General features: G+C 43.6%; 1 protein-coding gene across 13 annotated transcripts in view; it reads left to right on the top strand.

Moving 5' to 3' along the window:
- Positions 1-599: 599 nt before the first annotated feature.
- Positions 600-15,427, top strand: part of CEP170 (centrosomal protein 170) — a 108,956-nt gene continuing 94,128 nt past the window's right edge. For all 13 annotated transcript variants that reach the window (XM_080650922.1, XM_080650920.1, XM_080650923.1 and 10 more), the window contains exon 1: positions 600-881. The gene's annotated coding sequence lies outside the window, so the exon portion shown is untranslated. The remainder of the gene's footprint in view (positions 882-15,427) is intronic.

Below are 15,427 nucleotides of genomic sequence, written 5' to 3'. Positions count from 1 at the left end.
GTTCATAGACTGCGGGCTTGCAGCCTCGACTTTCCCGAGAGCCCGTCCTACGACACTACAATTCCCAGAGGGCACCGCGCCCCGAGCAGAGGCTGCAACGGTTCAGTTGCCAAATCCGGTTGCCAAGGGACTGTTCGGAGGCTCCTCCCTTTTCCTGGCTTAGTCCTGTCTTCATCCCATTCTGCTTTTGGACCACCCTACTGACAGCAAGGGCTCATTGCAGGCCTTGACCCTTCTGCATGTGCTAGAAAGCATCGATCCTTGAAACTTCTCAAAGACGCAAATAAGCTCTACACTCTTCACGACATTTGTCAAAAACGGCCAAATACATTCTCAAGAGAAAGCAGCTCTAAAAATCTTCCAAAGAGATTGTGAAAGGCGGCTCACACTACAAATCCAAGCATGCCCAGCAACCCGACCTCCACTTGGAGTTGGCGCACTGCCCGCTGGGAACTGTAGTCCCTGTTAGTTGCGGCGCCCGCTAATGCTGGGGTCCTCCTCATTGTTCCAGTGGGTCTTGGAGGCACGCTTGCGCAGTAGGACCTGGGAAAGCCTGCGGGAGACCCTCTGCACAACCCCTTTCATTGTCTGTTCTTGGCGCCTGCGCAGTAAGAGATCGCCGGGTCTGAGCCGGAGCGGGGATAGGGCCGGGCTCCTCGCCCTTCCCCAGGCGCCTGCGCACTGGCCGCCGCTCCTGCCGTTACCGCTATGTGTGGGGCGTGTGTGGAATAACGTTATTGCCCAGCGGAGCCGAGAGGCCGGGAGCTCGATCGCAGCGACAGCGACAACGACAACAGGGTGCGGGGAGGACGGCGTGCGGAGACTCACGGGACGCGCCGCGCCCCGCCTTCCCCGACCGGTGCCTCTCTCCGCGGTGAGGGGTGAGTGATGCGCGCACTCGCCGGGCTTGGGCGCTGCCGATGCCGCCGCCGCGGCTCTCCACATCCTCCTCCCCGGGTTTGCAGCCCGGGCCCCGGCCTCGGCCCGCGGCGGGGCGGGGCGGGGAATGCGGGGCGGGGGACGGGGGGCGCTTCCCGGATGCTCCGCGCGGCGCCGCCACCCCCCACGCACCCGATCGGGGGGTTGGCGGGGCGCCCCTGCATCCCAGCCCAGCGCCCCCGGCGCTCCCGGGCCCGTCGCCGCCGCCGTATTGAATCTTGTCAGCGCTCTCCGGCTTGGCTTTGTGCATCCTCCCCCTCCGCCGTGGCCGAGCGAGGGGCGCGGGCGGAGCCGGGAGGAATGGCCGCGCGGCCGCTGGAAGTGATCCCCCGGATCGGAGCCGCCTACAGTGCCGAGCCCTCTTTGTGGTCGGTTCTGGGCTGTGGGGTGCTTGCGAGGTCGCGCGAGGAGCCTTTTGGACGCGGTGGGAGGGCGTGGAAGACGGGGTGTCACGCACCCCGCCAGGCGATTGCACCCCGCGCGGGCTCGGCCTCCGTGGTGAACCCGGGGGAGGACCCAGTGGCTTCCTGTCGGCCTCATTGTCCTGAAGATTCAAATGTGGGGTTTGGGATGGTTTCCTGACGTTATTACCCAAGGGAGACAAATCTTAGCAGCTGACCTAACCCTGGGCGGGAAGATGTGGGGTTTGTGTCCTAAGTCCTCGAATCTCGGTTTCTCTTGGCATGCAGTCGACTTTTCTTTCTTAAATTGAAGAATGCAAGGTCCTGGAAGACAGGGGGCCGGTGCCCGTGCAAGCACTGCCAAGGTGATCGATATAAAGTGACTGTTTAACGGTGAAGACCGGGCTTTGGGGAGGGCTGGCGGCGACCTATTGTGTAGCTGGGAAATGAAGCAGCAGAATTGTTTTTTCAGTGGGTTGGGTAACGCATGCTACGTTCCTAAGCGAATAGATTAACATCTTGCCTATTTTTTTTTTCTTTTTTAAGCAATCAAAGCAAACAAAAAATAAAAAATAGACCTGGTACATTTCGATGTCTGAATTTGTTTATTCCTCTTTTTATTCTCTTTATGAAAATTCACTCCCCTTTGAGCGAAATGTGGTGCAGCAGATTGCCAAGGTCTCTTTTCAAAGGACTTGATCCTTCAGCCTGCAATGCTTCCGACCGTGTGCTGGGGTTAACAAGCCCAAGAGAATGAAGTAGGATGGGGAGGACCAGGTGGGGGCATAATGTGAGAAGAGTTATATTATGGGTACAGTATCTGGATCTTCACTGATGAAATCTGTCCTGGGAATGCTTCCAAGATTTAGGAATTCAGCTCAGGAAATATTACGTTGCAAGTTACAAACCATCTTGCATTTTTCTGCCCTTCTGTGTGGTGTTTCTAAGTTACACCAGGGCTGCTTTTCCTGCTTCCTAACTTTGTAGCTGTTGCGCAATTTCGCTGTTTTAAAACCCAAGAATCTAAGTGCACTTGACTGACAGAGGAAGACACTAAAATTTGAAAAGTTAACTGACTTGTCCGTCAAACCCCAACTTCCAATGAAAGGCAGAGGCAAGTAACATCCCCTGTGGACGTGTAAGGAAAGCTGCTCTCCAGCCTCTGAGTGGTCTGTGACAGTCAAGTTCATGGTCACCCCAGTTGTATTAATCTGATCCTTTGTCATGTGAAAATAATGCTACTGAAATAGAACTTTAGCTTTAGAAATTAACTTACTGATGTAGGGAAAGATACCATAACATGGGGTTTTCATAAAAACAGAACCTGGGAAATTTTTTCCCTGCTACTTACTAAGTAACCATATTTTAATATTTCCTACTATTCAGTAGTATTTTGTAGTATGATCAACTCTACAAACTCGGTTAAAAATAAAATTGCCACATAACAAGAACCTGTGAAGTTCATTTTTCATCAATTAATGAGGTATATTATTTTAAGCAAAAATTTACCTTTTGAGAAAAATTTTGTGTTGAACTTTTTACCAAAATTAAATTTATGCTTTTTATTGAGTAGGTTTTAGGATCAAGTGCTTTTCTGTTGTCCTTTTAATTTTTATCCTTAAATTCTACTTTGCACATAATAGACTTTTAAAAATAATTCAGTGTTTCTCTTACATTTCAACTTAAAAATAAACTTTAACTAAATTAGGTGTGTGGAATGATATTAAAACACACTTGAAATGTATTCTACTGGTAAATTTCATGCTATTCTAAAATTACCCTATTGGGAAATAAATAACCATCTGCATGTTTATCTGAGCATTAGAATAGTGAAAATGACACTAGAAAATTAGTGTACATTATGCCTGTTCATGCAAATATCAGGGTGCTTTAAAAATTCTGTGCTTAGTGATTTGGTTTATTTGTTCCAAGTATCAGTTTCTTCTTTCCTCTTGACACTGAAAACCAACAACTTGTTTTATTGTTGCATCTGATAGTAATCAGATATGACTCATCTAATCCTGAATGCTGTATATGTTTAAAGTTGTCAACATGTTTTTTACTCAACAAAAGCTATTCCTGAAAAATAATTTTTGCTATTTCAGTTAATGAGTAATGTTTTTGTCTTCTCTATAGCGAACACTAGAGGTGTTAAACTATCCTAATAAATGCCTTACACACAGCTTGATACTAAATTGTCAACTTAAATACCCGTTCAGTTCAAATTATACTGTAAGTGTAACAAAAGAGTAATTGCATACCATCTGAAAAGTCCTCCCTGGAGAAATAATGTTGACTGATGATTACATGTTGATGTGCTTCAGTAAGAAATGGGTTTCCTCTTACGGGGAGAAATCTGAGACCATCTTTATTTCATAACCTTTTGTTAAGGACCAAGATTTCTAATAATCAACTACACTTGGTGCAATGGGCCTTAATTTACTTACTCATATATTTCTTGAGGGAAGTGCTAAGCATGAGTTGGCCAATGTGAGCCATACAAGACAATAAGAAATCATCTGTCTGGGGGTAAGGTTGATAAAACTGGATATATAGTCCAGTTAGTTGAAATGATTGTCCAAGAGCATATTATAAAATTTTTTGGCCAAAATGAACTGATACAGCCAATGTGTACTGAAGGTAAAGCCCACTTTTATGTCAAACAAAAATAGAAAGGAAACCACCCAAGTGAGCTTAAAGGAAACCTCAAAAAAGTACTAACATGCAAATAGGGATTGTACAAATATATAAGTGGAAAAGAATCCCAAGCATGCATTAGATTTGAAAAATGAGACATAGCAGAGAAGTCATTTAAGTTTAACAATCATTAATAAGTAAGATAGACAATATTACTCTTTGGAACATGATATTTATTACATAAATGAATAATCTATTATGTATTAAGCACCTACTACACTGAGTGGCCAGATTATTATGATCTCTGAACACATAATAATCTGGCCACTCAGTGTATATCCTATGTAATAAAAGGCTAATATGCAAATTGTCCCCTCAACCAGGAGTCCGACCGGCAGGCAGGCCGGCCAACCGCCCATGTTCCCTCCCCCGGCCAGGCTGGCTGGACCCCACCCATGCATGAATTCATGCACCAGGCCTCTAAAATATATATATATATATCTCGCATACACTGAGTGGCCAGATTATTATGCGTTCAGAGATCATAATAATCTGGCCACTCAGTGTTAGTGCTAGGCAGTGTGTGTGTGTGTGTGTGTGTGTGTGTAATTCATGCAGCAGTACTATAAATAAGGTATTATTTTCCAGTTGAGAATATTTGAGACCCAGAGTTAGTGAATAATTTTGTTTTGTGTCACACATTACGAAGTGGTACAACCCATAACTGAACCTGTTTTTTTGACTATAGCAAAAATTCTGACCACTCACCTTTTTTAGTAGGTTCAAAAGGCAACATTGATTCCTTTCTGATTCATAAAATGTTAGCCTTAGAGGAGCTTTTAGAAGTAACACCATGCCTATTACTAAACCCCTGTAGATGTTATTGAACCCAGCTTCTCCACAAACAACATTTCCATGAGAAAGTGGGAAGAGGATGGCTCACTTAGCTTTTGAAAAGTATGGAAAGATCTTACTGAAGTTGAGTTAGTATCTGCTCTGTCTATACTATGTAACTTCTTCCCACTGGTTGCAGTTCTGTCTTCATGAGTGAGATGCAGTAAGCTTTTCCTCACTAGACGGGTCCTTGCTAGGTTTTCTCTTTTCTAGGTTAAATGTGACAACCCCTGCAACTTCATGTGATGTGGTTTCCTTCACCGTTCTCATCTGTCAACTACAGTTTTGTCAGAGCTGTTCTTTCTCTGATCTGGTTCCCTATTTAGTTCTGCAGTTATGGTCTGAATATAGTGCCGTGAAATGATGTCTTTCCTTGACTTAAGCAGTGCACTTGTGTTTGCGGTCTCAAATTGTGTTAACTCTTGAATAACAGGAAAGTGAGAGAAAAAATGTTACGTGGCTTTTCAAGTCATAGTTGTGCGAGTCAAGGGATATTTGTTATTTTTGGTGATTCTGATTTCTTCTTTTCTGATGCTAAAATGACCCTTCTTTATGAAATGATAGTGCTAGGTGGTAAGTTTCTTTGGACATTTGTCTTGGATTCCTTGGTTTTGTCTTAGTGTTCTTAAATAAACAATAAAAAGTTGGCAGCTTGATACTGTTTCTCTTTGTTTTTTGAAAAATTTGTCTGGAAACCACTGATGCTGTCAACATAAACCAGCATCTTTTTTATGTTAAGATTTCTCCCAGTCTGTATATACACGTTCACGGTGGTTTTAAAGCAGTGCTAGTTACCTTTAACTGTTTTAAAATCATATCTTTGAATGTAGCCAGCATTAAAACTTGTTGAGATCTTCTTGAATCATGATTCTGTCATCCAAGGGATTAGCTTCCCTTCCTGGCTTTTTGACGTTTACAGAATTAACAAGCCAGCCCTCTTATGTCTTTATCCTGGCCGTGTACTGGAGAGGGCCAAGGACAGCCTGCAGATTTATAAATAGAAGTGTTGCATGAATGAAATATGCTGGAGGTAAGCGATGTCACAAGATACTGGAAACGGTTGAGATGTTATTTTTCTGTTGTTTTTAATTAAGGAGGAAATCATGCTGCCCTCTTCATGTATTTATCCTTTCAGTAAATTTTTTTTCAATTCAACTTTATCAATTTAATCTTAATTCACCCCTCTCTTTTACATGATAGCCTCTTTATACAGTATTCTGCACCTGGACAGGTATACTTTAGAGAGTGGTCAGGGGACATCTCACTCTGAGAAGGTGACATTTAGCGGAAACTTAACCTATATAATAAAAGTGTAATATGCTAAGTGTCTGACCGATTGGTCAACCATTTGGTCAACTGCTCGACCAGTCGCTGTGATGTGGACTGACCACCAGGGGGCAGATGCTCCGACCGGTAGGTTAGCTTGCTGCTGGGGTCTGGCCGATCGGGACTGGGCAAGAGGGCCGGACATGCCCCGGAGCCCTCCTGTGGTCCCTCCCTAGCTGGCCAGCCCCCATCGGCCCCCATCAGGACTGGGCAAGACGGCCCGATTGCTGGCCAGGCCAAGGGACCCCACCCGTGCCCGAATTCGTGCACTGGGCCTCTAGTAGAAGATAAGGAAGCAGCCATGAAGGTATCTGGTTAGAGAGGGCAGTGGTTCTGAGACAGGAATGGGATGAGTGAATTCTAAAAACAAAGAGGTCACTGGCTGGAAAGGTAGGAGGAGATGAGGTTGGAGAGAGATTGTACTGGTCGATTTTATTTAAACTGCCTTGGGAGCTCATTGGAGGGTTGGAGCAGGGGATTGATGTAAGAATTGGGTTATGTTTTTAAAGTATGGCTCCGGCTGTTTTGTGGATATTAGACTGGAGGGTGGAAAGAGAGGGACAAGGGGGATAAGCTAAGACACATTTGGAGTGATCTAGGCTAAGAGATGTTAATGGTTTACACTGAGTGGTAGTGTGGATATAGTGAACATGATCAGATTCTGATTTTAAAAGACCAAGAGCTTGGGACATACTAAGTTCGAAATGTCTATTTAAACATCCAAGTGGAAATATCAAGTAGGCAGTCAAATATACTAGTCCGGAATTCAGAAGTTCATTTCAGACTGAAGATATTGAAATTTTAAGCATCATCAGTAGACAGTATTTATTTTTTTGTTTTGTTTTGTTTAATCCTCACCTGAGGATATTTTTCTTTTTTTTTCTTTTTTAAAATATATTTTTATTGATTTCAGAGAGGAAGAAAGAGGGAGAGAGGGAGAGAAACATCAATGATGAGAGAATCATTGACCAGCTGCCTCCTGCACACCCCCTACTTGTGATGGGGCCACAACCTGGGCATGTGCCCTTGATTTGAATCAAACCCGGGACCTTTCAGTCCACAGGCCAGTGCTCTATCCATTGAGCCAAATCAGCTAGGGCCAAGGATATTTTTCAATTGACTTGTAGAGAGAGTGAAAGGGAAGGAGGCAGAGAGAGAGAGAAACATCAATGTGAGAGAGACATACCAATTGTTTGCCTCCCTCACGTGTCCTGACAAGGGTTGGGGATTGCAACTGAGGTACTTGCCCTTAACCAGGATCAAACTTGGGACCTTTCAGCCCGTGGCCTGATGCTCTATCCACTGAGCCACACCGGCTAGGGCAGTAGACCCTATTTAAAGACGCAGGACTGGAGGACATCCCTTAGGCTGAGAGTTTATTAATTAGGTTGATAAAAGGCCTGAGAATTGAGACCTGATACTGACAAGAGAGAAGGAGCTATCAAGAAGGATTGTAAATAAGTGGCCAGTGCCCTAGCCAGTTTGGCTCAGTGGATGGAGCGTCGGCCTGCGGACTGAGGGGTCCCAGGTTCGATTCAAGTCAAGGGCACATGCTCCAATTGCAGGCTCGAACCCCAGTGGGGGGTGTGCAGGAAGCAGCCAATCAATGATTCTTTTTCATCAGTGATGTTTCTCTCTCTCCCTCTCCCTTCCTCTCTGAAATCAATAAAAATGTATTTAAAAAAAGAAGAAGTGGTCAGTGAGGTAATGAGTGTGGAGTCCCGAAAGCTAAGTAAAGAAAAGTATTTTTACTTATAAGGAATGAGCAGTCACCTCTAACACCTTTCGTCACCTAAATACTTCTTCTGAAAGCAGACAATATCCTCTTTCCTTCTACACTGTCTCTGAGAAAATAATTTCTTCTAGTTTATCAGTGGGGACATTCACAATATCCTCTCCAGAAGCTACTACATCTTAAGCTCTGAGCAAAGTTTCATCACGAATCGGCCTCTGCTGCTTGTTCAATGAAGGGAGTTGGCTGCTGCCACTACAGAGAGAGCAGGAAAGGCCGAGCTATTTAAGGAGATTTGCTATCAGAATTGCCTGAGAATCCCGAATTGTGTGACCTTGAACATGTCGCTTTAATTTCAGAACCTCAGTGTCTTCATCTATAAAATAAAGCTTGTGCCCTAACCGGTTTGGCTCAGTGGATAGAGCGTCGGTCTGCGGACTGAAGGGTCCCAGGTTTGATTCCGGTCAAGGGCATGTACCTTGGTTGCGGGCACATCCCCAGTAGGTGTGCAGGAGGCAGCTGATTGATGTTTTTCTCTTATCTATGTTTCTAACTCTCTATCCCTCTCCCTTCCTCTCTGTAAAAAATCAATAAAATATATCTTTAAAAAATAAATAAATAAAAAGTAAAATAAAATAAAATAAAGCTTGTAGTAGTCCAACTGTTTTGAATAAACAAGTGAGTTAGATGTAAAGGACAAATGAAAGGTGTAATTCCAGGTAGGATCTCCTTCCCCCTTTGCCCCAAGTGTGGTACCACTTGAGACTGTTAGATTGGAAGGAATGTGTTGGTTGGTGATGAAGTATTTTTTCATTCTGAGTCTGTACAATCGTTTCTTACTTCTGCATGCCATCCCCATAGGCGGTTTTTGCGCATCATCTCATAATATTCTTGGGGTGGAGAAAAGGACATGATGCTGGAGGGAGGCTTTGAGATAGTAACTTGCTCTAATCCAGCGGTCTTTCGGACCTGATGGACCACCAGTGGTCCTCGGACCACCGGTTGGCAACCACTGCATCCATCCTCATCCTTTAATTCTAGGCAGAATGTCTAAATAACGAAAATGGAGTCAGGCTAGCTTCCTTCTTCCAAGGCTGTCAGGGGGAATTTCCCTTTTTTTAACTGTTGTTGTTTTTTGGGGTTTTTTGAAGGTGTTTTACTAGATAAGAGTTTGTCAGGTGCTACATGGAATAGAAAAAGTACAGATTCTAAGCTCAGGGTGAGGTTAGTGGTCTTGGCCTCGGGCAGCCAGCTGGGAACTGATTTGTGGAAGCAGAGAGGGGAAATGAGCATAGTTGATGATGTAAGGGAATAAGATTTTATTTGGGTTTTTGTTTAAGCTGAAGAGCTATTAAATGAAACATACACTGTTTCTCTAATCTACTAATTCTGCGATTTCCTTTTGTAGGAAATCCAGGAGTAAAATATTTGTTGTCAGTTTTATTCACTAACTTCCACTTCTACTATACTCTGCCCTTCACCTATGTGGGCATTCTGTCTGGGCTGTTCAATAAAAATAAGAGCCTTTAAAAAGATAATAAATAAGGGCCTTTTGCCTGGCTGGTGTGGCCCAGTGGTTTAGCATTGACCTATGAACCAGAAGTTAGGGTTCCATTCCCCCTCAAGACACATGCCCAGGTTGTGGGCTCAATCCCCAGTAGGGAGCATGTAGGAGGTAACCAAGCAACAGTTCTCTTTCATCACTGATGTTTCTATTATCCCTTTCCTCTCCTTTCCTCTCTGAAATCAATATATATATATATATATATATATATATATATATATATATTTTTTTTTTTTTTTTAAGAGCCTTTTCTTGAGGTAAGAAAGTACAGTTTGACCCTAAGAAATTCCAGAATGGTAAAGAGCCACTGTACAAAATAAGGAATATAAAATTAGTAAATTGGAGAGGTGGGAACAATTAATGAAGGGTAAGTAAAGTAAAATTTAGAAATTTTGTTTGAGCTCTGTTACAAAATCACTTTCTCATTAGATTATTTGAGTTTTTCTTTGAGCTATAGATATATACTATATACCCTAAAAAGTTTACTATATGACAAAATTCAAATATAATATCAAATATCATTTCTTAAAAATTTGGGCGCACCTTCTATGCTGGATCCGGCATAAATAAGGAAAGCAAAAGCAAATGTTTATCAAGCACATTAATATCAAAAATAGGGGTAGAGCCCTAGTGTTTTGGCTCAGTGGATAGAGCATTGGCCTGCAGACTGAATGGTCCCAGGTTCACTTCTAGTCAAGGGCACATGCCTGGGTTGCAGGCTCGATCCTCAGTAGGGGTGTTCAAGGGACAGCCGATCAATGATCCTCATCATTGATGTTTCTATCTCCCCCTCTCCCTTCCTCTCTGAAATCAATAAAAATATATATATTTTAAAAAATAGGGATAAAATAAGGGCTAATGTCCAGAGCAGGGGAGAATAATTAAGATATTTATGAATCAGTTCATAGGTAATTCTGGGAACAAAAATTATTTACTTCTTTTCATATTTTGAGTACTTTATTTAATCATATAAAAGTTTCTGACCTAATTCCCCCTAGGACATGAATATAGAATTAATGAATAGATAAGAAATGTAAGATTATTATCTCTTTTGATAGAATTCTCAAACATCTAATGGAAGCAGTAAACTAGTTCAATTAAAACATTTAACAATATGCCCTGGCCGATTTGGCTCAGTGGATAGAGCCATGGCCTGCGGACTGAAGAGTCCTGGGTTCGATTCCAGTTGGGGGCACATGCCCAGGTTGCGGGCTCCATCCCCAGTGGGAGGTGTGCAGGAGGTGGCTGATCAATGATTCCTTCTCATCATTGGTGTTTCTCTATCTCTCCCTCTCCCTTCCTCTCTGGAATCAGTAAAGATATATTTTTTTTAAATTTTAACAATAAAAATATTAATAGGACTTTCAGTAATATAAAATGTATTTTTCTTATTACCATAGATTGGCCTTTAGTAGTGTGACATGGCTGTATCTGTTTAATAGAGCCAGAGGAAACCATTTTCAATGAAGAGTTGCAAACTACTGGGGGAAAATGGGGTCATAGGAAGGCAAGAACCACATTAATTTTTTTGAGACAATTGCTGCATACACCTAAATCTGTTTTATAAAACACACGTATCATTTTATTTAATAAATACTGTCATTGCAAACCTGCTGCAGAAAAACCAGACCGTGTAGTCATTGTCTGTCACAGATGACTTTGAGGCTGGTCCCCGACCTTCAGATAAACACACGCAGACACAGACACCGATACTTTGTCAACATGATGTAAATAAGGGGGTGCTTTGCACAAGGAGCAGAGCTTTGTAGTTGGCTGTTACTTCCTCGCTATATGATATTGAACACATCTTTCTTAAAACACATTTTTATTGATTTCAGAGAGGGAGAGAGAGATAGGAACATCAATTATGAGAGAGAATCATGGATCGGCTGCCTCCTGCATGCCCCCTACTGGGTATTGAGCCCACAACCTGGGCATGTGCCCCTGACCGGGATTCGAACCATGACCTCCTGGTTCATAGGTCGATGCTCAACCACTGAGCCACACAGGCTGAGCTGATATTGAACAAATCTTTAATCTCAGTGTCTCATGTTTCTCATTTGTACAAATAAAAGGCATAAACAGTATCATTTCTGAGGTTACTCCCCAGTTTATCTACACTAATAAAAGAGAAAGATGCAGATTGACCATACCTTCGTGACGCCCACCAGCCAATTAGGAGTGAGTATGCAAATTAACCCAACAAAGATGGCGGGTTGATTTGCATATGCAGGTGCCGAGCGGCTGGGGGCGGGGCCGGAGCAGAAAGAGGTGGCTCCGGGGCCTGGAGCGGAAAGGCGGTGCCAGCAGCCAGGGAAAGGAAGGCCCATTCTTGCACGAATCTTCGTGCATTGGGCTTCTAGTAAAGTAATATTGAGCATGTGAAAGTTTAAAATATTCTTTAGTTTTCTCTTTATGGCCCATTGTGTCACAAAGAAGAGAGAGTCAAAGGAGCTGGAGGATGTGTATGATGTGTAGAGATGGGCTAAAAAAGGAAGGAGAGGCTGGACAGAGCAGAAAGAGAGGCAGCACTGAGGAAAGAAAGTTTTTGGAAGGTAACCCTTTATAGGCATATCCTATTCATTTGGGCTCAAAGCATTATCTCCTTGTAATAATTGTTAAAAGTACCAGTAATCTCTTTTAGCTGCTCTTTTTGTTCTTGTTAATCCTCACCTGATGATATTTTTTCCATTGATTCCTAGAGAGAGTGGAAGGAAGGGGGGAGATACAGAGAGAGAAACATCCATGTGAGAGAGAAACATCAATTGGTTGCCTTCCACACACACCCCAACCCAGGCCGGTGATCTAGTGTGCAACCTAGGTACATGCCCTTGACCAGAATCGAACCTGGGACCCTTCAGTCCACAGGCTGATGCTATCCACTGAGCCAAACCAGCTAGGGCTATTTTAGCGACTTTTTTATCCTCAAACTTGCAAAAGCTCTTCCCCAAATGAAATAAATGTCAATAGGGACTTGTTCTATAGTTAGACCCAGAGATTCCCTTTTAAAAGAATTGCCTTTTCAGGAATATTCCCACTACAAAATATTTCCGGCAAGCAGTTGCAGACCTCATGGAGTTCTGGTAATGATGGACCTAATCACTCTAAGCATCAATAGTCTCATGAATAATATATGAAAGCATGGACTTAAGATATAGTAACAGTTGAAGTTATTACTGAATCATTGCAGCCAAAAGATAGCCTTGATTGCTTATATAATTTATTAGTTTGTATGAATGCTATATACCTTTATAAATGAAAATATAAAGCTCTTTACACTTTTTTAAAAAATATATATTTTATTGATTTTTTACAGAGAGGAAGGGAGAGGGATAGTTAGAAACATCGATGAGAGAGAAACATCAATCAGCTGCCTCCTGCACACCCCCTACTGGGGATGTGCCCACAACCAAGGTACATGCCCTTGACAGGAATCAAACCCGGGACCCTTCAGTCTGCAGGCTGATGCTCTATCCACTGAGCAAAACCGGCTAGGGCTCTTTACACTCTTTGATCAGGTCAAATTATTTCCAACCCATTTTTTGCATGTATTAGCCTATTTGCATGTGTGTATGTATTTATATTCTATACTAAAGGCCTGGTGCATTAAAATTCATGCACTGGAGGGGGGTTCCCTCAGCCCGGCCTGCCCCCTATCACAGTCCAGGAGCCCTCAGGGGCAGGAGGCGACCCGACGATCAGGAGAAGGTGACACCCCATCATACCTCTGCTGCTGCCACTGCCAGCAGTGCTAGCCTCAGCCGGCCCTGGGTACCTGAGCCTCGGACCGGCCCTGGGTGGCTGGGCAGCTGACATATGAGGCTTGCCTGTGCCCTGGGCCGGCCCTGGGCGGCTTGGGGGCTGAGGGGACTGGGCGACTCCAGAGGCAGGCGCGTGGGGTGCGCCCGGCTTGCCATGCACCTGCCGCCCTGGTGGGGCTGAAGGAACTGAGCACCGCCATCCTGTGGCTGTGGGCGCTGCCATCTCTGAGGGCGTGGCAGTCAATTAGCATATTCTCTCCTTATTGGCTGTGGGCGCCGCCATCTTTGCGGGCATGGCAGTCAATTAGCATATTCCCTCCTTATTGGCTGTGGGCGCCGCCATCTTTGAGGGCGGGGCAGTCAATTAGCATATCCCCTCATTGGCTGTGTGCACCGCCATCTTTGAGGGTAGGACAGTCAATTAGCATATTCCCTCATTATTGGCTGTGGGCACTTCCATCTTTGAGGGCAGGGCGGTCAATTAGCATATTCCCTCCTTATTGGTTGTGGGTGCTGCCATCTCTGCAACGGCATGAGGGTCAATTAACATATTCCCTCTTTATTAAATAGGATGTATGAGGCATTTCACTAATGCCATACTCAATGTTAATCTTGTTTTTAAAGCTGAGCTAGCTAGAGTAGCCCCTATTAAATATATGGATATTTAAATTTAAATTAATTAAAATAAAAAGTCTCCTAAGATGCCTTTGCCACATTTCAAATGCTCAGTAGTTTATATGTGGCTAATGGCTCATTTATCAGACTGTGGAATATAAAACCTCTCCATCATCCTAGTTTTATTGCTCACAATTTCGGCTAATAATTAACAACGTATTATTAGGCAGTAAACAGGTGCATTTCTGATGTAGTTATAAAATCTGTCCTTGCTTAAAACATACTCTGAGGCTTGTGAGTTACTCTGCACTTCGATTTTGATTCCCGTTTCATGTGTTGAACTGATAACTATGGTTGAAATGGTTTATGCCAACCTCCCAAACAGTTAGCGTGCAGTGAGTAAGGGAGAGAGGTGTGACGATGAGCAGAAACAACTCTTAAAGGACACGTTAGACAGTGATGGGCCTAACATTCATCCCACACAGATGACAGAGCCAAGAGAAATCAGAAAGGTGGATGCTGGCTTTCAGGGTCGTACAGACCCTCCCCTGCACTGCGTTCCTCCCTCTGTCCGTTCCCCCTGTGCATTCTGTAGGCACTTGGTGGAGACAGCTTTGTGCACCTCTGTCTGCTCTTGGTCACCTCTCACCTGAAAAGGTTTGTGGGATGCGTGTTTGTTCAGTGAGCCTAGAGCGCTGACAGTTCTTTCAGATTCAAGGTTTCTGGTCCACGCTGCACCCCAGTTCATAAATTTGCCTCATCCCTCTAGTTGGGTAGCTGATTTTTGGTCTCAATATAAACTGATTGAGTCTTACTTGTCTGTGACTCCTCAGGGAGAGAATGTTCAAGCCTGCTGGTGGCCAAGCAGGAGAGTACGAGGTAGATTGAAAATGGACTGAGTTATCCATGAACTGTCATTGTTTATTGCTCAAAAAGATAGTGTTATTAGATAAAAAATATACTGCTTTTTAGTCAAATTCTTTTTTAAAAATATGTTTTCATTGATTTCAGAGAGAGGAAGGGAGAGGGAGAGAGAGATAGAAACATCAATGATGAGAATTATCGATAGGCTGTCTCCTGCACGCCCCACACTGGGAATTGAGCCCACAACCCGGGTATATGCCCTGATTGGAATTGAACCATGACCTCTTGGTTCTTAAGTTGACACTCAACCACTGAGCGAGGCCTGCTGGGCAATTTCCAAATTCTTTAGCCAAATCTGAGTCTGTAGGAAGTGGGATCACCAGCTTCATTTGTAAGTAGACTGGAAAAAATGCAAAGGGGACAGTGGTTGTGGAAAAGCCTAGGACTTGGTGTCTGAAGCCCAGGTGTGAGTCCAGATGGCTGCTGTTTGTTACCGCCAGATTTGTGACCTTGGGGAGTCATTTGACTTCAAGGGAAAAATGTTTCTCCCATGCTTCCAGGAGTGAAATAAAGGAATGAAGTGTAAGCACCTCACGTGGTTACTGGCACAAAGGAAGTACTTGATAAATGTTTGAATCATAGTCTTAATCGACTTGCTGATGTCAAGCAACAAAATGAATTTTTAACCCAGTTG

This window comes from Plecotus auritus (assembly GCF_963455305.1).
Source record: "Plecotus auritus genome assembly, chromosome: 14".
In the NCBI taxonomy this organism is placed as follows: domain Eukaryota; kingdom Metazoa; phylum Chordata; class Mammalia; order Chiroptera; family Vespertilionidae; genus Plecotus; species Plecotus auritus.
Note: the sequence above shows the minus strand (reverse complement) of the source record. Positions and strands in the feature narration are given on the sequence as shown.